Source organism: Rhamphochromis longiceps, linkage group LG17, assembly GCF_057381845.1.
Source record: "Rhamphochromis longiceps isolate RC_006_pf linkage group LG17, R_longiceps_female_GT1.1, whole genome shotgun sequence".
Taxonomy (NCBI): Eukaryota; Metazoa; Chordata; class Actinopteri; order Cichliformes; family Cichlidae; genus Rhamphochromis; species Rhamphochromis longiceps.
Window position 1 is genome coordinate 31,591,610 of NC_140573.1, and position 23,021 is coordinate 31,614,630.

The 23,021-nt window shown below is 41.6% G+C and overlaps 1 protein-coding gene across 1 annotated transcript in view; it reads left to right on the forward strand.

The window, feature by feature from the left end:
* Nucleotides 1–205: 205 nt before the first annotated feature.
* plxna4 (plexin A4) overlaps nt 206–23,021 on the forward strand; it is a 261,846-nt gene continuing 239,030 nt past the window's right edge. The window contains exon 1 of the mRNA XM_085387521.1: nt 206–714. The gene's annotated coding sequence lies outside the window, so the exon portion shown is untranslated. The remainder of the gene's footprint in view (nt 715–23,021) is intronic.

Genomic DNA, 23,021 nt, shown 5'->3' on the forward strand with positions numbered 1-23,021 from the left:
CACTTCGCCTCCAATCTAAGAGGTTACTGCCGGCAAGTCATGAACCTTGGTGAAAACAGTCGTCTTTTACAGCGGACGAAGCTCCGTGCACTAAGTCCCTCCCGGCTTGGAGATTCGCTGTGAAGCTGCAAACTCCGAGGCAGCAGCCTACTTCTCTCTCTCTCTCTCTCTCTCTCCTTCTTTCTCTCTCTCCCTCCAGCTCTCTCTCTCTCTCTCTCTCGCACTCCGCTGCAGCACCCTTAGCACCTCAGTTGAGCAGGAGCACCGCACTGAGTCACATCTATACACACACGTTCTCTGCACGCACATACACGCACACATACGCGCACACAAGCACAGCCTCCTGCGGTATCCCATACGGCGCAGCGGCTTTTCCAACGGCATACCAAGTGCGTCCTCGCCGGGAGATGGGAGGTGCGGCTCCCGGGTCTCAGAACACTCTGAGAGGCTTAGTAGAGTCCTGCTGATCGGGGATGCTGCTGGAAGTCCGCTGCTGTTTCTTTCTCCCGTGCAGGAATCGCTTCTAACTACACCTTTACCGGGGATTTAAAGTGGACAAGCCGTCTGATCAGGATATAACATTACTCTAAGCATTTCATTTTTTTGTGAGGGGAAGGGGGGAAGAGTAGAAGGAGTTGGGATTGCTCTGGACGTGCCTCTTATCCGCAGTGTCGATGCGGCTGCGGCTGTGAATGATATCTGCATAGATTACAGGTAAGGAACGAGGCTTGTCACTGCGTTAGTTCCCACAACCGGGACTTATATTTGCAGGCTGTGGTGGGCATCATAGCCGGGTTTGAGGTTCCCCACTGCACCAGCCAGGTGACAAGAGGCGTGTTGCACCTGTTCTAGCTGCGCCATGCCCGCTCTGCGCACTCCGATAATCGGTCGGATTTTGTTTTTAAAATCCATTTGGATCGTCTCATTATATCCCCGAGGAAGAATTGTAGGATAAAACCCCCCAACAAATTCTGCAATTTGTTTTAACTTGGGACCTCAAGTTGACCGAGTTTCCTCCGTTTTCATTGGCTATTCGTACCCTTCATCCCATGTGAGCCACGGAGAGGTGCGTACCCAAATTGTGCTCGTTCCTCTTGCAGCGGTAGCTATGACGGTTCAAAACGATATTATTTGTCGGGGATTCCGCGTCGGTTTTACGCAGTGTCTTCGGAGGATGAAGCAATGTGTAGGACTGGTATGTAGTGGCGCTCAGACTCCTGGACCAAAATTAAGATATTGGAGGTGGCTGAGCTTTACGAAATACAAAGATGGAAATGGAAAACTACCCGATGTTTTATTACATATGGTATTTATTCATTTCTGTGGCCTTAACAAAAAGTTAACACCTTTCTCAAAAATTTCTGTCAAAGTTCTTTCAAAAAGTTATTTAAACCGTTCAGTATTGGAATATTTCCTATTATTTTAGGTTTCCACGCAGGGCTGAGTGTATGCAGCCTGACCCTGTTCAGGCACGCTGCTAAAGAACTTTTCTAAACAGTTTCACTGTGGCACAATCCAGCATGTGCATATCACAATGTTTAGTTATTTTGTTCGTTTAATTGCGCTTTCCTGACGTTTTTTTTTTTTTCTTATCTACGGTTTGTCAGCTATCTCAACCTGCAGGAAAACCCACGTTAATGTGCCTCAAACTGAACACTGGGACATTTCTCCCCGTGCGGACCCACGGTCGTAGGTTCCGTCGTGGAAGCCTGAAGGCTTTTGAACTTGACCGATGTGGATAGAGCACTGCGGGATGTACTTCACGTTAGGTTTAGACGAAAAACCTGACTACATGGCATTTGGTCTCTCGGGTAGCAGGCTACTCAGTTTAATGTAACTTTATCTTAAGGCTTGGATTTTATGTTAGCACTTTCATTTTCATGTCGGAGCACACCACGGGTATGATTTAGGGCTAAACTTAAAAAAGGATTAAGGGATCATTTCAATTGCTTTGATGTCGTAACAAAAGAAGACACTAAAGGCGCATTTATGACATTGTTGTCTTTGCCACAGGCACTTTTATTCGCTTAAATGATATTCAAGCCTTTTTATGTTGAGTAGCTTATAAACCCAGCTGTGGCTGTCTGGAGTGCTGATTGACCTGCCGAGAGAAGATTCCAACAATAATCCACAAGAATAGATTTTTCTCATGCTTTCACTTTTCGTAGATCACATGCAACAAAGTCAGTGATAGAGTGATGAGAAATTTTTCTCTCATCACTTAAAGATATTCAGCGTCTTGAAATAGTGCATGTAATTCTGATAACAGCAGCTTGTGGCACTTTGCTGTCAGCACATTGGACTTAGTCTAGATTTTGGTTGTACACAAGGTAAATCATCCCCTTTGGCTCAGCCTTGTTGTGGGTCACTTGAAGCGATTTCTAGAGATTTAAGCAAACTGTGCAAGCTCTGCCCCGCGGTATGATGCAGCTCTTCAGTCTCCTCCATCCATCTCCTGCTCCACTGCTTTCTCCTTCCTCCCTTTCCTTCCTCCCACCCTCCATTGCACCTCGTGCACGGAAAGCAGCTTCTGCAGCCAACCAAAAATGCAGATTTGTAGTACAGCATCCACAGTGAGCACTCTGAGCTCCTCTACTGGTTTTCCCCTCCCTCTATCCACCTGCTCTCCACACTCACTGCATCAATTCAGTGTTGCCCTTCAAGTCCCTACTTGATGTTACCCTAATGTAAAGGAGTGCGGCAGCATTTTTACACAACTATCTCGCAAAATTGTACTTCTAGTTGTGTTTTTGATGAGCTCACCAAAAGTCTCATGCTTGTTCAGTGCAAGAGGATGGCTGAAGGGACGAGGCTATGTGCTTTACAGTCCATGAGGGGCAGTGTGGCTCATAGGATTAAGTGGATTGATTGAGCCCATGTACATGGCTGACGCTGGCATTAATTTTGATTTTGTCTCAGTTCCTACAGTGAATTATGTGTTATTGCAAGTTGAATAAGTGACTGTGAAATAGTTGTTATACACAATGTTTTATGACATTTGCTTAGCTGTGCTGTGGGTTTGGAAGGTAGTGAAGTGACTGAAATTCATACATTTGGCAAAGAGGGCAACATTGGCATCAGAGTTCACCCGGTTCTTTAACTACTAATTAAAGCAAATGAATACAAAAATATGTCTCTTTACTGATTAGTCGTCCACTAACTGGTGTTTTAACTATCTGTGGTGGTGAGGTGGTGAACAGCAACATGCATACAGGAAAAATGCATTCAGCTTATTCTTCTGCGCTTTGCGATTTAGGCTGGAAGACAGCCTTCTGTGTTTTGTTTCCCCAAAACATGCATTCAGAATATGCACATCTGTCTTGTTTCTGAATGTTCCCATTTTTTACTCAAATTGTCTGTGCGCTCAGCTGCTGTCAAGGTCTTAAAAATTTGATCCCTGAGCAATTTGCGAGTCATCTGTGTTCAGCCTCCTTGCCCTTCGGCCAAATTCCAGCTCAGTCCTAAATTCTTAGCTCTCAGAGCACTTGGCAGTACTCATTCTCATTCCTTCCCTTCCCGTCTGTTTCCCTTTCTCTCGACGTGTTGTCCATCAAGGCCTGCCTATAGGAATTGAAGCAGCATCCTTTATCTGCCTGTAAGCGCCTCATATTGACATACAACCCCCTGTCTGTCGGCCAGTGTTACGGCTAGAGGGCTGGGGTTTGGACCCGGAGAGCACAGCCTTGTCAATATTATGGCTTGCTAATGGATAAACTCTCACTCCAACCTTGGCAGTAAAAGACGCTCATAGCAGTTTGGTAGCGGTCCGCTTGCAAGAATAGGCTCCATAGAAAATCTTTGCAATGTGTTCGTGTCAAGGGGGGGGAATTGTGAATGAATATGAGTGGGAACTCTTAGTAAGATTTGCTGTAGCGATATAAATGCCTGGTAGCAGTGTAGACCCAGCGGAAGTGTGCTTGTGTGTCTCTGTGTGGGTGTGAATGATGCATCTGTGACTGGCTGGCGAGGTCCTATATGAATACTCGGGTCACAGAGACGTATCGTCATGTCAGACTGAATGATGTGTCTGTGGATTGGACCTGAATGGAGCTCTCTGTTTGTTCTTGTTCTTTTTCTGTTGCTCTCTTTCTCACTCCATGTCTCTCTCTCTCTTTCCGTCGCACTCACTCACTCATACACACTTACAACCCTGTGGGCTGCGACAGGACTACCAGACACAGGCTTGTGTCCAATTAGACTCCCTCCTCTCTCATGCCACCAAACACCACCGAGGAGATTGCAAATTGTATTTCCATGTCACCAACTGTTCTCCCCACTATAATCTGTCTCCCATATTTTAGGACAGTCGGAGACATGTTTCTTTAACAAGAGAGGCAGGGATAGTATAAAATTGGAAGAAATATTTTTCGGTGTCTATTAATCCCTTCTTACTTGATCAAAGTTAGATTCTCTTGGCTTACTGGAGCGTGATAACCTTTTTCTTTGTTCAGGGTGAGCGCAATACATGGTGTTACACTTTGAATTATCATTCCATTGATGCATAAAACCCATCTTTGTTATCTTGTCTGTATGGACATGACCTTGGAGTAAGCTTAAAATCTGGTATGCAATGTGTGATTGGGTTTTAGTTGACACTGAAGATGCCATCTCTGACTGACGGCCTGATGGCTTTAATCTAAATTCCAATTTAGAGGGGGTGGGTAGATTCTATGCTACATTAAGGGAATAATTGCTTACAAGTATGTAATTAACCCCTTTTTTTTTAATACACTGAAGAGCTGCATATTGATGTTTGCACAGCAATAACAGCAGAGATATCAAGTGAGGATCTCCAAACAATAGGCGTCGTGAATTCTGTGGGGAGAAATCAATACATGTCACCGCGTCCAGTTTAATGAGAATCTTTGTTCTCTCTGAATAGTTTAGCCGTTATATGCGGAAGAAGAACATGTGAGTGCATGTGTGTATGTAGACACATACCGTAGTCAGCATCTTGGCCACAGAGTCCTATTAAGCCGTTGCATGCCTTTATAATGGACCCCAATCCATGTACACGCTACTGTATCACAGTCGCACCACTTTTTATTTTCTCCTTCCAGGCTTCTATCATGCTTTCTTTCATCTTATTACTCAATTCTCCTCTCTCCCCTATGGTTTCTGCCTCTAGCACTCTCCTCCCATATCTTTCTGCCACACTCTAAGCTGCCAAGCACATAACTTTATCTTTGTGTATTTGTGTGTGGGGATGGGCAGAAAAAAAATCCAGACTGTTGTGTCATTGGAATGACCTATGAAGAAGGATATAAACCGAGAAGGAGACATGGGATGTTGTTTTAGATGAGAATCGGGGAGATGTGGAAAGTCACCGACGTATCAGTGGGTTTGCCAGACTGCTCCTTTTGATAAGACCATATTAAGCGTTTCTCCCAGGTTTCTATGATTCATATGGAGCCGTGAGTCTGATGTATAAACAGCTCTCTTTGATGCAGCAGCAGATGACAGACACGCTGTGGCATATTGGCTCTTATGCCTGTGTGTGCCAAGCCGAGCATGACAAGCAGTAAATTAGTTTTGTTTCAGATGCATGAAATGATGAGAAAATTGCAGACGGTCTTAGGGCATTTTTTTTTCCCTTAGCTATCTCTCATTTACTCCTTCACCGAGGCCTCAAGTCCACGCAAGGATTAGGCGCCTAATGGTGTTTTAATCATGCCTGTTGGAAGAATGGGCGTGCAAGCATGTACGCATGTTCTATGAATCCATTTTTGACAAAACCTTCTCAATATTTTTCATGCAACCAGTCATCATATGAAAATTTATCTCATTATTCAGTTCTTCGAATAACAAGTTTTGTTTTAAGTGAGCATGCAATAAGAAACTATGCTTTTATAGTATGTTTTTTATAAGCCAAAATACAAGTATGTTGTTTGTGAGTCCATGGATCATCCTCTCGAGCAACAGCAGGGCTGTCAGTTTGTTGTAGCAAAGGTTATTGGTAGCATGTTTGTGCTTGACACTCTCGTCCCTACTCCGCTTTGACTTTATTGCTATCATAGCTCTGGATTGACCTCAATAAGTGCTGTTCTTTAGAAAAGTTAACATTTCAGCTTGAAAAGAGAATCCCTGCTTACAGCGCTAGGTACTAAAAGAGGTCAGCGGTTTCTTTTGGGATGTGAGCAGTTAAAGTGTTAGCTTTTTTTTAGTAAGTAATGAGAAGTAGACAAATATTTCTTCCAGCTTTTTGGTAAATGCATGTCTGGTAAATCTTGGAGTACATAACTTATGGAACAGAATTATGTAAATAAACTAGACAAAACAGGCAATTGTAATCAGCTACATTTCTTAGAATGGAATTTTATAAAAATGGTAGTGATTAGAAATCCACTTTTGAATATGCTCTTTTCCACAAAGGCGTATCTTTTGACTAAATAGTCGCTCTGGTACTTTTTTGCAGTAATGCCTTCCTTTGGAATATTTCTGGACAACATGGGTCAACAAAGCTTTCGAGGAAAATTTAAGTGCAACACAATCCAGGGTACAATTTCATAAAGGCAAATCCACATCTAGACAGGCAGCACTCATTTGCCAGTATGCGATCAAATTTTGAGCATTGTCCTTGATTGGTTCTCTTGTTTGAATTTGCACCGCCTCTTGTGTGCCTGTCAAATCAGTCTGTATTGCTCTAAGCTACTTGAGTCTGCCAAGCCTGCGAGCAGCCTACCGCGCCAAGGCGAGTGGCAATGTCTTTGGACCAGAATGTCTTTCAGTGCTGGAAATTCAGCAATATTTTTCTTTTTGGAATCCAAAAAAGACTCTGCGGCAATGCTGCAGTAAAGTACACAGAAAGCAGTATTACTATATATTTGTTGAGATGACCGGAGTATTTAAAGTTAATATGTCTCTCCATTCTTGTCGCCCCCACACACTCTCTGTTCTGCTCTTTCTTGTACCCTCTCTCTCTCATTTCCTGTCTGCTGTGAGTGTTGGCGGTGTCAGGGGGCATCAGTATTCAGTGTCACCACAGTAATTGTGAAACAGTGGGTTCAGAAAGGACCCCTGCTGTTCTATAGCCAGAAGGCTGAAGGGAGGATCTACTTTACTGTAATACCCTCCCCTACATCACCCACCTTATTCTGTCTCCCCCTCCCCCCCCAGGATATATCATAGTCTAGCAGCATAATGTTGGGGATATTAAGGAGAGACTTAACAAGGCTTACATTGGGTTTTGTGTTATTCTTCTCTCTGTGTGGTACTCCCTTTTGAGTTTGGGATTTTGCCTTCCTTGAGTATATTTTATTTTCTTCTGCTGATGGGATTTGGAATGGCTCGTGTCTGTGCAAATGCAGTGATTGACTCTTAGCCAAGGCCCAATTCTCGCCAACTGCTGTGGTGAACAATTTGTTGCTCTCCTGGAATAAAATCCTTTTTCCTTTGTCATTCTTTTAAGTCTCTGACTTTCGGTGTGATCGTATTGATTGCTTTGATTAAACTTTTCCGAAAAGCGATGATTGCACGAGAATGTTAAACTTAGGACATGCACCTCACCTCAGCTATTTATCTGCTAATTATCTGTTTGGTTTACTTTCCTCGTTGTCACGCTTTCCCTGTGATGTTGGTGGGACTGATGATCATTAACTGATTTAATGAAATCTTTCTGCATGCTGGAGCTCAGTCAAATGAGGTCCTGTTAAATCTTTCCCCTATAGTCACTCACACCGTCCTTACCTGCTACCCACACAACTGTTCCTATGGCAACATGATTTGTCAATTGAGAACCCCTTCACAGCAATTGTAATTACTCATATGCTTACCTTGAAAAATAGTAAGCGGCATTAAGGCAACACGGATTGTTGATTCTCTGAGCTTCTTACCTTTCATATGACACCAAAAGGAGATGGAACATCATCTCTTAATATATTAATCGGAAGATCATTGTTGCTTGTTGATATTCTAACCAGTGATGACTGTGTCACTGTAGATATTGATTGGATTGGCTGAGTCTTGTTAGTGGCTGCTGGAGTGTTTGTAGTCTGGCACTTGTCATACCCTTAGGTATTTTTTTCCCATCCTTCCATCTTGAGCAGAATGGACCAAAGGGCCGCAGCTATCTTTTATTGATTAGTTAGAAAAATGATTGACACACTGGAAAGAACTTTTGGTAAGCTTCAAGGTAGTGCTAAGAGAGTAGGGAAACTCAGCTGGAAAAAACCTGCTGACTGAGATGGTGGATATTGCCGGGTATACCTTTGCCATCAGGGAATACCTTTAACAAAAAGCAATGTACATGGTGTGCAACAATGTTTAGGTCAGTGGTACATGTCAAACTCCACATGATGGCCAAGGCCTAAGGTTTCTCAGCTAAACCTTTGCCCAGGGCGTGATACGATCTCTGCTGGCTTTCCTTTCTTTTCATATTGTATCCTGCTGCTATTTTTTTCCAAGGAAATGATACACCCACCTGTGGCTTTCCACATGACATAAAAAATGTGTTTTGATCCATGGTTCAGTTCTTTTGCTGACATGGCCATTGTAGAATTTGTAGGTGGTGAACAGGAGTCAGCATGTGCATGATGACGAGGACAAGCCTCCTATCCATACATGCGTAAATGAGCTATATTTACATTATAACCAGTTGTTTTTGGTTCAGCTATTTTTGCTAGGTACTAACCACTGCAGCAAACAAAACCTGCTGTTTTAGAGATGCTGTGGCTGAGGCAGCAAATCATCATCACTTTGCCCCTCAGAGTTGCTCAGATCCTCATACTTACCTATTTTTCCTCCTTCTAACACATTGACTTCAAGAGTTGACTATTCACTTGCTGCCTAATATATCCCACAGTTTGGTAGGTGCCACTGTAACAAGATAATCAATGTTCTTTACTTCACCTGTCTGGTTTTAATTCTGTGGCTGATTTGGAGCATATAGAGCCTTTCAGTACTGAGCACACATCTCCTTTTTGCCACCTCCCACACAGAGCACTGGGAGTTCCTGTAGACATAATGCTCCAAATCCCCAGTTGACAGACTAGCAGAGGAAAGGTTAGCCACTTTGTTGTATTGCATCAAGCTATTCTCCCTCTCACTTTTTCCCTCTGTTGGCTCAAAAAAAAAAGGCTGTCCCCTCTCTCTGCGAGTCTACAAACGTAACTGGAGAAAGCACAAGGTTTTCATCTCTCCCTCCCCCTTCTTTTTTTGTCCATCCGTTATGCATTGTCATGGCAGTCCTTCCAGCTGAGCTTTGATTGGGTTGTTCTGGGCCCACCGGCAAATCTGGCAACCAGATAGTTATGTGGTGTGTCTCTGTCCATATGTAAGTCGGCGTGTGTGAGAGGGTTTTCTTCATGTCTCTGGGAAAAAGCAATGAGATGAGGTAAAGCTTTCAGAAAATCAAAGTATAAAAATGGCCATGACAAGCAGGGGAAAGACGAAAGCAAGGGAGGATGAGAGGGAGGAAGAGAGAGGGGTAACACGCTGGATAATAATTTGCATCCTCTCACTTGCCACTGTGAACGATGACTGGCTAGAAAGCTTGTCTGATGTGTTTATGCCGTAGGCTTTGAAAGATGGAGTTAAAGGGAGAAGGAAAGTTTAAGGGGAACCATGCAGAGGGAAGGGAGTGGTTGTGGAAAGGCATGTAATGAAGTGTAAACCTGCCTAAACTCAGTTTACCCACATCTTAGTTGTTGTGATGGCGCTCACACATATCTCAGCTGAAGATTTTCTTTTTTAATGTAAATTCATTGCAATGTACACGCCACCCGGCTGAACACCACCGTCTGTCAGTTCTGATGCACACTTTGCACTCTTGTACCAAGAGTAGTTAACCAATGAGCTGGAGCAGCTCCACTGGGCAAACTGTGGCTGCTTTTTCTGCATTTTATCTGTAAAAAGTTTTCATATCACTGAATATTGACAACATATATGCTGAGACTAAAATCAGCAGACAAATTAGTTATACTAGGGTCCAGCAGTTCTGCACAGACATATTTTAATTTATGTCAGCTGGCGGATTTGTAAATAGTCCTGCATCTGTAGGGTAGCTCTGCCTCTGTGCTTAAGAGCTGTGCTTCCTTTGGCATCTATCTCGGCAGCCAATAAGCCCGGTCCTGGAAAGTGAGTATTCCTGCTTTGTGAAACCTGATCCCAGTGGATGGTTAAAAGTTGACAACACAAGTCCTGTGTAACAAGACTATTGATGTGGGGCCACCTTTTTAAAACTTCTTGGCAGCAATGATTCTCTTTGTGTGTGTGGAGTCCTGGGTCACTACACAATCTAACCCAACAAATAATGACACAAGACGTAGAAGAAAGCTGTTATCTTTCTAAGTTTTGACCATTTTTCGCTAAACAAGTTTTAAGACATGTTAAGTCATGTTACTGTAGTGGGAAGATGATACTGCAAAATGCCCTAGGGATCCTGCAGCAGGAGGGATTTTGTGTATGTTGCACATTCTTCATATTCACACACACCTTTGCACGTTTAACTGTTTATATGCCTCAGTCACGTTGAAACATTAGATTTTGGTTGACATTTTATTTTGTAATGGTGCAAAAACAAATTCGAAATCACCCATAGTTATGTCTGTTTTGCATACTGTATGAAATACTTTGAAATATTACTTTAAAATGTCCAAATTAACCCTTTTAATGAGCATTGCATCTAGTTTTCAGATCATTCTTAGTGTCTAGGGTTTTAGCTCCACCGTCCTTCTAGTTTATACTCTTTGAATTATCCTTATTTGAGCTCTCATAGTTCAACGAGCTACAGCATAGCAGGAGAAATTTATTAGCTAGGTGCTCATATAAGCTGTGTGTTAGTGTTTGCATTACCCTCAACAACAACTGCTTATCTACACAGGGTGCATAAACTCTTTTGCATGAATGACTCCCATGATGCATCATTGGACTCATTAATTAGATATTAACATTGTCAACATGTTAATAACAAGCCCAAAGGAGACCCTGCACTGTCATTATTGACAATTACTTGCAATTACTTGCAATTACTGACAATTACTGGCAATTACTACCAATTAAACCATGCCATTCTCAGTCTTAGTAGTGTAAAAACTGCATGCTTTCTTCATAAAACAGTCAAAGAATGACATGAAATCACAGATGTGCACGTGTGATGCATGCGCCCACAGTAGTTACATGTTTTGAAATAATCTGAATTAAGAGTGAACATGTTTAGTTTGCAGAGCGGCTAAAATATCACGTTATTTAATCACCACAATTCCTTATCATAATGATTTTCTCATTTTCTCTTTGACATTTTAGGGAAGTGACACATCCACTTCTATACTTCTGCTCATTTATCAACCGTTTCTTCTTCTACCTCTCGGTCTGTGGTAGTACTAGTTGTACAGCACCATTGGCTGAATGTGTTTAAAAATGGAATATCTCAGCAGCTAGAAGGGCACTTCTGACACATGCTGTCAAACTGCTAATATTTCAGTTTTCCCAGACCATTACGGTTGGGCTGCAAGTCTCTGCAGATGTAGACATTCTGTCTTCGCTAGCATGCCCAATATTCTCCATCCATTCCACAAGGTCTATACTTAGGTAATTTACAGTGGATAGACATGTGAACAGGCTGACAAAGTATGACGTGTGCTGTTTCTAGAAGAAGAGTGGGGACTGGGCTATATTTTTCTTTCTAACTGAAGCACCCGTGAAGTCAAGAGTGAGACACAATCAGAGATATGTGACAATGACAAGTTCCTTTGTATGACAGTACATCAGTGTCTCTATCAGAATTTAGAGCTGTTAATAGATACATCTATTTGCTGTGATTCACAAAAAAAAAACAAAAAAACATTAAAATGGAATGTAGTATTTCGTTTTCCACTGAGGCAGTCAAAGTGTCTTCCCGACATGCACCGTTTTCCACTAATCTGATGGGATCTAAATCAAGTCGCAGCAGCAGTCTTAGTAGGATATGCAAGCACAGGATTAAAGTCCTCCTGAAGAAGCCCAGGCATCAGCAGACATTCAAGGACCAACGCAGGCTTTTGGCTGGCATGGGGAGAGACTTTGATGAAAGTGAGGCTGTCCTCGTCCAGCAGCAGAGGGAATACGAGGACAGGGTTCACAGAGAGGAAAGGGAGCTTGTGAGGCAGAAAAGGTGACGCCGACTCAGCTGCAGGAGACTCAACAAGACAATCTCTTCACAGAAGTTTTGAGCCAAATGTCTTTGTTTGTTTACCGCAGCAATTCCACACACTGCTTTGACTCCACCTTGACTCTTCTCTAACATAAAAGTAACCGTATTCTGAATAACAGACTGTTGCCACATTAGTTGAAGCTAGCAATAATGCATAGCTTGTGATTCTAGTGCTTTAATACGCTGATTCAACTCGGTGATCATTTGTAAGGCGGTAGCTTGTGCCGCTCTCATATTGTGGGTGTTCGAATTATTTATTAAAGACCACAAAGTATAAATTAAAAATAATGTTTATTGGTTAACTTGAGCATAATTTCAGAATGATACTTTATGTAATCGTTTAATCATAATAACAGTGATTTTTCTCTTGGCTTAGTAGATCAGCAGGGCCTGGATACATTTTTTGGGAGATAAATCAAGAGAAACAAAGAGAATAACAAGTTCAATACAGGCCAGTCAGCTGACCTTGTTCCAGCTGTGCGTAGTAAACCAGAAGCTGAGATCTTTAAGACTTTTCTTCCATGGATTACGAGGGAGAGCCGTAATCCATGAGCTTTAAGCAAACCAAATCATCCACGGAAGTGATGAGGCTCACAGATGTGCATGGTGCTACAGCGATGTGTATATGTGTGTGAGGCAGAGAGACAGCGAGATGGAGTGGGTTACAATAGGATGGATTAATAATTTTGTTTTGTCCAATAGTTCATTCCTTGTCCTTTATACCAAGCTTAACAGAGCACACATGCACCTTATACACATGCACACCTGAAAGATCAGTTTTTGAAGAAATAGTGCAGAAACAGATGGAGAGATCAGAGAAGAAAAAGAAATCTGGATTTTTTTTTTTCCCATTTTAGTGTAATCACCACAAAGCCTTCTAAATTATCAAGCTTTCATGTCTAAGAAGTTAATCTCAGAGGTCAAGTCTGTTTTAGCTCCGGAACAGAGAGACAGGAAGAAAAGGAAAGAAGAGGCTGCATGCGGGTCACACAGGATTTAGACGGAGAACGAGACAGAGGTATGAATGTAAAGAATGAAAGAAACTGTCATGAGTAAACATCTGAACTGGGCCAGGTCTGATCCTGCACGGAGACTCAGCTAGGAAACCCGATTTAGTCAACAGGCGACTTAAGAAGTTATTTTGTCATGGCGTAATAGTCTCTTCATTTTTTTTCTTCTTTGGTGCCACAAGAGCTGTAAGCACCTGAAAATAAACACCGTCCTGATGGATGCTAGCAGTGTCTCGGTGTCTGAGTGCATGATAAAGCATATGGGATGTCAGTGATAGCGGCCCCTATTTGATGTGAATTACAGAACTTGACTTACATATGAGCAGATACTTTCATTTTAAGTCTGACTGACTCTACTGTCCTTAAAGTACTATAGGGTAGTATCTGGTGTGTAGCTGTGTGCACTGGTGCTGTTGTGACTATTTGACACTTCTGTGATTGGCTTTGTTCTACCAGCAGTGTTAGATTTCTATCCTTGTTAATGTATTTAAATATTATGGTGACAATTTACATGTGCTTTCCCTCAAGGCATCAGTAGTCTCTCTATAGATCAGTCTCTTCTTAAGGTCTGATCTATTGTGAGTGAGTACTCAAAGTGTGCCTGCATGTTGCATGATCAGGCTTTTTCACAGCAAGCATTTTGGCATGTAATAACAGGAAAGTAAAGGTATAATTAATTATTTAATTGGTGTGTCCTATTTTCATGACCCTGGTACTGTTCAGACTCTTGTGGTCTTTGTTACTGGAACATCTTGCCAGGAAGAAACAGTGTTTGAAACCAGACTGAAGCTGTGCTGCTTTCATATGCATTTGACTACTACCAAAGTGTCAGATTGATGTGCTTTGCTTACTACATGTAACATGCATGTTTTGTGTATATGCATTCTGTAAATGAACATTTTTTCTTTCTTTCTTTCTTTTTTTTTTTTTTACATAAACCTCATAAATTCCTGTAAATTTGATGCAAGTATAACCCTAAACATCATCGTCTGTAGCTAGAGTATACTGTTTATAATGACTGGAGGTCTATAGTCTGCCATCTGCAAAATGAAGTGTTATAATTCCTGATTTATTACCTGCGTAAGTGGCACTGGCACGCTCGGATATTGCTCAGTGACACAGGTGGGATAAAGAGAAGGGGTGCTAATGTGAAAGACCTTTAAGGATGCCACCCCTGTTGGAAGTGAAGTCTTATCACAACTCAGTGAGACTTGATTAGCGATTATTAAAACCTCAGAGGTGCCTGTGTTCGTGCAGCTGTTAATGCCGTGCCGACAACTTCATTAATATTTTGCAACAAACATCTTAAAATTACATCGGCTGACATTATTACATAAGATAAACAGTTATAATAACTTGCCCCTGCTTTCTATTTGATGAACTAAGTAACAAACTATTTCTTAATCACATCAAGCATCTCTGACATTTCTAAAATGCAATTATTTCTCCTCGGCAATCGACATTCATTATGTGTTATCTATGAAAAGCTAAGGTTGGACGGTAATTTTGGTCATGCTGGTGTGACGGTGAGGAGCTTCAATTGAAAGAGCTTGAGATAGAGCACTTGCAAAGTTACTGATGAGCAGCAGCACAGCACAGATCCTGGCTTAAAGGTAGCAGCAAACCCATTTCACTCGCTTTAACCAAAACACACAGAGCACGCTACATTGAAGTGTCTTGTTTCAGTGTTTCTCATACCGCAGCAAAAATATCCACAGTCATTTCAGCTTCGAGCAAACTACGACTCATAATTAATTACTGTGTTGAGAGGAGAAAGGGATACCAGGGATGAGCTGGAGAGAGAGGGTGAGGGAGGCAAAAGACAGATAAAGAGAGCAGGAGAGGGGGGGGGGGAATTTGGCTCGTGAAATAACCGAAGAGCTGAGGGAGGAGCTGGGAGGAGAAGAGGTACAGGTAAGGAAAAACGGATGGATGGAGAAAGAGGAGGACTTAAGGTGGTGCCATTCGGCAGCTGATGGAAGTGAGAGCAGATACACGGCCCTGCATTCCTGTCTGCTCGTTAGAGTAGGGAATAAGGGAATTGGGGGGGAAAGAGAGAGAAATGGTGGAAAAAAAGGCTAGAGCCTTTGAATTTATTCTATGAAAGCGGCTGTCAGACAGTGCCTAGCAACACCCTTTAAGAAGGAGGATTCCTGGCTGCATTAATTGTAATTACAGCAAAATATCTCCTTTTGATTCAGAGTAAGTTGATGTGTCACAACATGCCTATATCTTAATGCAAAATCATCAACTCCTGCATGCATGCTTCCTTTTAAATATAGATTAAAGGGAAACATTAAAGCCCTGTTTTACTCTTTGCATAATCATACTTGAAAGTTTGCCACAGTCATCTTCAACTCAACCTTTTATTTATCATTTAAATCTATTTCAACTGCTGTTTTGTTATTCTGTGTTTTGCAGTTAATTAACAAATAGCGATGACGCTCTTTCATCATGGGTTTCTTAACAGGGATCGTCTGATTACAATCCTTAATGGGTTCTTAATCATTGTGGGGACTATAATTGATTAGAGATTCATTAAGTTCACCCTTTTGTGGTCGCTGCTCTATGTGAAACCCAAAAGCCCCTCCTATTCAGGAAGTCATACACAGTCTAACGAGCAATGTGCTGATGACAGGCCAGTGGGCTCCTCAACAGTCCTAATGACATTAGAGCCTCTTGATCTGGACCGATAACACACTCTCCCAATCACAGCACGCATCAGCACCCACTGCACAATGGCCCAGCCCGAGCCAAGAATGTGTGTGAGTGCAGAGTTTATCAGTGTGTATGTGAGTATGTTTTCTGAGTGACCTTATTTTGGATCCAAGGACTGTTTTGAGTGTTATACTAAAGCCATGAATGATATTGTAACTGAAGACACAATGCACAGATTATTTTCTGCACAGAAAACATTCTTGAGGGGCCGACTCAGAGCGTGTGTTTAGAAAAATGAGCACGATTGAACGCCATCCCACTAAGGAGGATTTGTAAGTCTCAGATGTGAAAGAGGAAAAGAGAACGAGTGGCAAAAAATGAAAGAGATTGAGCAAGGAGTGGGGATGGGCAGATGTCAGCTATTTCTCTAAAATCCAGAGGGGTTCTTCAGTTGGATCTTTGCCTAGACCCCTTCTTTGAAATGCTCTTACTCACTCTAGGAGCATGAAAAGAAAGTAGAGACACTCAGTCTGAGAAAGCAGAAAGTTTGTGACACAACTCGAGTACCTCACACTTAAAATGGATCAGTATAGCAAAACATATACATGTTACTTCTGTGGGGGAGACTGGGCCAGTTGTAATGGGGCAACTGTAATGCAGCAGAAACAACCTACAGTAAAAATGCTTATCCTGCACATGCTCATTAGGATTCTCTCTCTAGATTTTATCGTCAAATATTTGAGCTACAACACCTGACAGCTAAATGAGAGAATACAGCCTAAACATTTTTAAGTTACATTATTAGATACTTCTACAGTAATGTGATTACGTTGCAGTTTTTTTTGTTTGAGATGTAAATGATTAATAAGATATATTTATTCAGTGTTATAATTGCCCTTATTTACTTTACTTACTTCTATTTGTACTATTCGCACATACATATGTTCCTTTCATCAAAAGATGACTAGTGTATTTCAAGTACTCTGAGTTATAAAGGGAAAATGTTACAGTTACCCCCAGTCTTCCCTATTAGTAATATATAATCTGTCTGCTTCACTTTAAGGAGGAGGTTTCTTTATATGACCATATGAAGCTGTGCTCACATTATGGTACCCCTATCTATTTAATAGTGAAGTAAAAGTAAGTTGGCTGTGTTCTATAGAAGAATTTAAAAGACCCCCCCCCCCAAAAAAAAAAAAAAAAATCACCAATACCACCTTTTTTTTTTTTTGGTAAAAGCCAAAAGCCTAAACATTTCTTTATTCATGCAAACGCAACGAGGACTCTTTAGCTAACATAGCCCATTGTAAAGCTGGATTTAGTGCAAGGCAAAAGGCAAAAGACAAGTGTGTTCCATTCATGACGGCAGTGTTTGAGAATGACAACCGGAAGCTACTGGGTAACATTATGTCACAGAGATGTTTGCCATGTATTGATAACTGGACCGGCTTCTGACTGCAGTTTCAGTGAAGCGAGTGGGCATATTTACAGTGTTGCTAAGCTCTTGAAGGCTGTTTTTAGAGGTGTTAAAATAGTTTGAAATTTATTATGCTAGCAGAATTACTTGCCAAGTTTTCTGTGCTGGTATTCCGGGTAACACAGTGACTAGTGATTTGGTATTTTAGTGCATTTCTCGCATGTATACCTGCTAACAACGACATGCAGTATATAAAGAGTGTTTTATGTGGTGTGTGAGTGAAAGTCATTGGTTTAACTGTGGATATGCATCAAGGCAATGAGAAGTCTCTGAATCACTCAGTCCAAGAATTAAAACATGGAGCTGAAAATGAGAATAAGAAATCTACTTTAAACAAAATGAGTAGGGGGGTCATTTCTGCTGTTTTAAAAACTCAGTTATTGCTTTTAATAATTAAAAAATGCATTGTTTACAGCGCCTTGATGCTTGTAAACACTGCTGATTGCTACATCTGTGGTTATAAAGTCTGAATCTCTCAGTCAGTTATCTTCCATTCATGTGATATGTACCCAGTTGACAGTACAATCCCAAGGCTTTCTTTGTAATATCAACAGCTCTGTGGTGGATTAGACCTCCTAACCCTGATCTTGACAGGGTATCTGGTGACAGTAATCCATGCTGCTAATCCATGTCTTGATGTAAACACCAAGGACACCCTGCTTTCTCTCTCTTTCCTCTGTGTCCTCCTTGTTTTCCCTTTCCACTGCTACTTTGAGAGAAATGGGTATTCCATCTGTTTTTTTTTTTTTTGTATCAGCAGGGGTTAGCTTAGCTTGATAGAAATGTTGGACTTGAGCCCTCTTTAATCATTGCTTAAATTTTTGTCTATTCCTTTGTGTGTGTTTGTGTGTGTGTAAGTGAGAGCTACATAATTATTCTTAATTTTCTCTTGCTGTGCTTAATAACAATAATAATTTAGCAACGCTGATTTATTCATGGCTCTGAACAGGTTTGTAACTGCCTCCCAAAGTAATAGTTTTTAATTACTGTTTTTGAATTGGAGCAATTGTTAGCTTGTGTTTCTTTTACAAGCAACATGTTATTATATGTTAAAGTGCAGAAGGAGGTTTGCCTCCTGGATCTAAAACAAGTAATTGTAGCTGGGGAACTAAAGTCCATTGAAGACATGGCCATACATACAGGTCTGTCTGTGTTCTGTACACATTAGTGTTCATGTACACATCAGTGCAAACATCTTGAACCTTTCCATTTTGCTAAGAAATAGGCGTAGGGATTTAATAAAACGTGCCAACAAATGTCATATCATGATATCAATGATACAGATGCCATGTCTTTATATTTCCTAGCAAACACAGCAACGATAAGATAAGCCCAGGCATATCTGACAGCAACAGTAGCACAAAAAGGAGTTATTTCAATAGCATCCAAACTTTTGCTAACCTTAGCAGCACTAGCCTTGTTTTCTCCCTTGCTAGCATTCACATCCCTCTGCAGAACATGGTTACGTGTTGCCTTGTTTGCTTCGTTATAATGCAGTGCAATTTATTTTGACAAAATTTACATGCAGCTGTCATTTTAAAACATTTTTTTTTTCATGAAATTACTGCAGAAACACGTTGGTTAGCATAACTGCTATCTGTTTACTTTCTCCTCTCCTCATTTACAACCTTCATTCACTGAGAGAGCAAGAGGTGGCATCGTAACATTGCTAAACTGGTAGTTGTTGATGTACATTAATAAAATAGGAATAACACCTTTAACGGACTACTATTTCTGGCACCTTCTAGCAGGGGCAGCATTTTTAAAATATCTACTCAACTAGTTACACACATTGCTAAGTTTTACCTTAATTTCCATTGAAAACACTACCTAGGCTGCCTTTGTGCTTTCATTTATGTTATAATGTGTTACTGTATATACTGCTGTGTTACTACAACTGCACTATAACGCTGCTGCTCCTCCTGGCACCTTGTGGCAATAGATTCACACCTTATTTGCACTAATAAAGGCTGCTGCCTGCCAGCTGCAATCTACGGAGCCCCGCAAGGGACATGGGAGGAAAAAAAAATTAAGATGGACTTTTGTGAGATCTCGCAAAACAAACTCGGGATCTCGCAAAACTTTTCCAAGACCTGCTGGTCTCGAAGCCGACCCGGAGGTCGAGGCACGATGTGCCAGGAGAACGGTGTTCCTCCCGGCTGTAGTAGGTCTTGACCTTCCGTTAGCTTCGAGATGGTGGGTGTCAGATCTCCGAAAACGTCGGAGCACTTTTGCAAATATGTGATGTCTTGTAAACCAAGCAGATATTTGACGTTTACACAACTACATTCACGCCTCAAAATATCTTAAAAGTGACCCAGAAAGCGTAATATTACAACTAAGTAGCTGCCGCCATTGTTGGAATTCATCTCGCAAAAGTTTTGCGACCCGAGTTAGTTTTGCGAGATCTCGCAAAAGTTCATCGTAATTTTTTTTTCTCCCATGTCCCTTGCAGGGCTCCGTAGCAATCACTGATGAAAGTATTTATTTATTTTTATCAGTGATTGCAGTGAATGAGAAATATCATTATCAAAAATCCCCTTGAAATATTTTGATGCAATTTTGAGGCTATATTGCTGGAGAACTATTGCTCAAGACCACCTTAAAAATAACAGGAAAATAACAGTTTCAAAACACAAATTCAGACTGTCATACCTTAAACAAACTCTTTAATCAAATTGAGGAATTGTCAGAACTGGCAATAAAGCGCGAGGGTTATAAACTGTGTCATAAGATGGTCAAGCTGTAAACTCATTTTCTTAATACTATTTCTAACATTGTAGAAATGAAAATGTGAAGTGCAAAAGCATGCATATACATCAACATATCAACAGACCTTGCACACAGTTGTTTTTCAGTTTGAACGTGTGTAGCTGGGTATTTGCCAGCAATGCTACTCTCCATTTGCAGTGTTGGTATGATTTTTTTTATGCAGAAGTGTAAAGTCAGAGCGTATGTCGTGCTGTGTTGTGGTCCGGAGGTTTGTGAGTTGATTGGAGTGGGGGTGTGCGCGAGTGTGTGTTTGTGCATTTGTGGGTTCTGCTGGGTGAGTGTAGCAACGCTATGTTTTCCTCCAGTCCCAGTGTGTGGCTGCAATGCAGAGTGACGCTCATTCCTCTGATCAGTACAAGGGCTCAGCATGGGAGAGGGGTGGGTTGAGTTTTCGAGGGGGGAGGGGGGCATGTTTAATATGGGGAGAGTTCTACTCCAGTCAGTACATCCACTGATCTGGGACACACATCTCTGTCTGCTAGTTTTCTAGTTGCCTCTGTGTCACTGTCTCTTTCTGTTCTTCCTGTCTTTCTCATCTGTGTGCTCTCAAAGTTCCAGTCCCACACTGGTTCTCATACATACACAAATGCATACACTTTGCTATTAACAATGCTACAAGTGCAGCTTTAGACGCAGAAAAAGCATTTGACAGAGTTAACTGGAAATTTCTATTTGCAACTTTACACAAATTTGGTTTTGGATCCTCTTTCATAAACTGGTTAAAAATATTATATAATTCCCCAACAGCTTGTGTTAGAACAAATGACCAGACATCCTCCAGCTTCTGTCTCTTGAGGGGCACCAGGCAGGGATGCCCACTCTCCCCTTCACTATTTGCAATTTTTATTGAACCACTAGCAGCAGCAATTAGACAGAATTCAGTAATTAAGGGCATAAAATGCAAGAACGTGGAACATAAAATCAGCCTTTATGCGGATGATGTGTTACTCTTTCTCCAAAATTCACAAACCAATATCTCTGGGGTGATTGAATTGATAAACTCTTTTGCAAGAATATCAGATTACTCAATTAACTGGTCAAAATCTACAGTCCTACCGATTAATTGCTCCTTCCATAATTCCTCTTCTACACCACTGCAATCGGGAAATATAAAATATTTAGGTATTAATGTTTCTCCCAAGCTTGCAGATCTAACTAAATTAAACCATATCCCACTTTTAAAGAAGGTAGAAGATGATCTGGCTAGATGGAAATGTCTACCCATATCACTCATGGGAAGGGTTGCCGCTATAAAAATGATGGTCTTACCAAAAATAAATTATTTATTCTCAATGATCCCAACTAAACCGCCACAAGATTGGTTCAGATCTCTAGATTCATGTATGTCCAAATTCCTTTGGAAAAATAAACCCCCACGTATAAGCTTAAAAACACTACAAAAGACCAAGGATAAAGGAGGACTAGAACTGCCTAACTTTCAGCACTACTTCTTAGCCAACAGGCTTCAGTTTATCTCAGGATGGCTAAAACACACCCTCTTAGATGAACCTTGGCTAGATGTAGAACAAGCACTCTGCAATAATCTAGAGATCTCAGACCTACCATTTATCAGCTCAAACATCCAACGACATGAATGCTTTAAAAGCATCAACATCAGCTCTTCTCTGACAGCATGGTGGGAGTTTCTAAAATTGACAGCGTCTTCATTAATCCCATGCAAACGTACACCTATCTGGAACAACCCTGACATATTACAAAACAATAATATGATAAACTTTTCAGATTGGAGTGATAAAGGAATCAAATATTTAGAACATATACTAGAAGGAACAGAATTTATTTCATTTGACGGACTAGTTACACAATATGGGATCAACAAGAAAAGATTTTTAGAATATCAACAAATTAAATCCATAGTAAAAAAGAAATTTAAACCGGGTCAAGTTGAACTACAAACACCACCAAGTGTGGTTCAATTTCTTACTCTTAAACCCCCCAAATTACTATCCAAAATATACAGAATGCTTTCTAAAACAGATGAATCAATATCACTTCCTATTGCAAAATGGGAAGCGGATTTATCAGTTAACTTAGACCTAAACTTCTGGTCTCAGATTTGCTTAAAAACCTTTCATCTAATTAGAAATCCCAGTCTTCAATTAATTCAATACAAAATATTACATAGAGTACACTATACAGGTCATCGGATGTTCAAGATGGGCTTTACGTCTACCAACAACTGCTCACACTGCCAAACCAATTCACCGGACAATTATATCCACGCTCTTTGGTTCTGTCCACCAGTTCAGAAGTTTTGGCGCGAGATATGTGAAGACTTATCGAAGTGTCTGAAATGTAACATTCCAACTTCCCCCTTAGTGTGTTTGTTGGGCAGCTTAGATAATGTCACTTCAGAAAAGAATATCGCCCATATGGTTTTCACTGCCCTATGCATAGCCAAGAAAACAGTCCTCATGAACTGGAAAAATAAAAATAATCTTAATTCTAACCAATATAGAAATTATCTATTAGATTACATTAGTCTTGATACAGCCTCTGCCACCACATCAGATCAATTGCTCTGGGCTCCTTTGATCAGCTCCATCACCTAGTGGGGGTGGGGGGTCATAGTTTGGTCCCGCCTTCACTGTTGTGATTGGTGTGGGGGTAGGGACAGGCTTAGGGCGTCGGGGGGTTCCCCGGAGGCATCTTCCTTGGGGGGCTCAACCCGGGGTAGCGGTCATGTCCGGTTAGGGGCTCTGTTGGCTCTCCGGTGACTGTTTCCTCGCGGCTGCGTGCAGCGGGGCTAGGGGAGGGTCTGTGCTGACGGACGTGGGTTACTGACCTGGTAGCCTGGCTGGCCCTGGGTGGGTCCGGGATGGGCGTGAGGTTCTGGGGGCGCTCCGTCTCTGGGCTGGGACCCGGACCGGGCCTCGGGGGCTTGGGTCCTGGTTGGTGTGTTGCCGGGGTTGTGGGCGGGTGGGTGCATGGGGGCCCAGCCCTGGAGCAGGGTGCC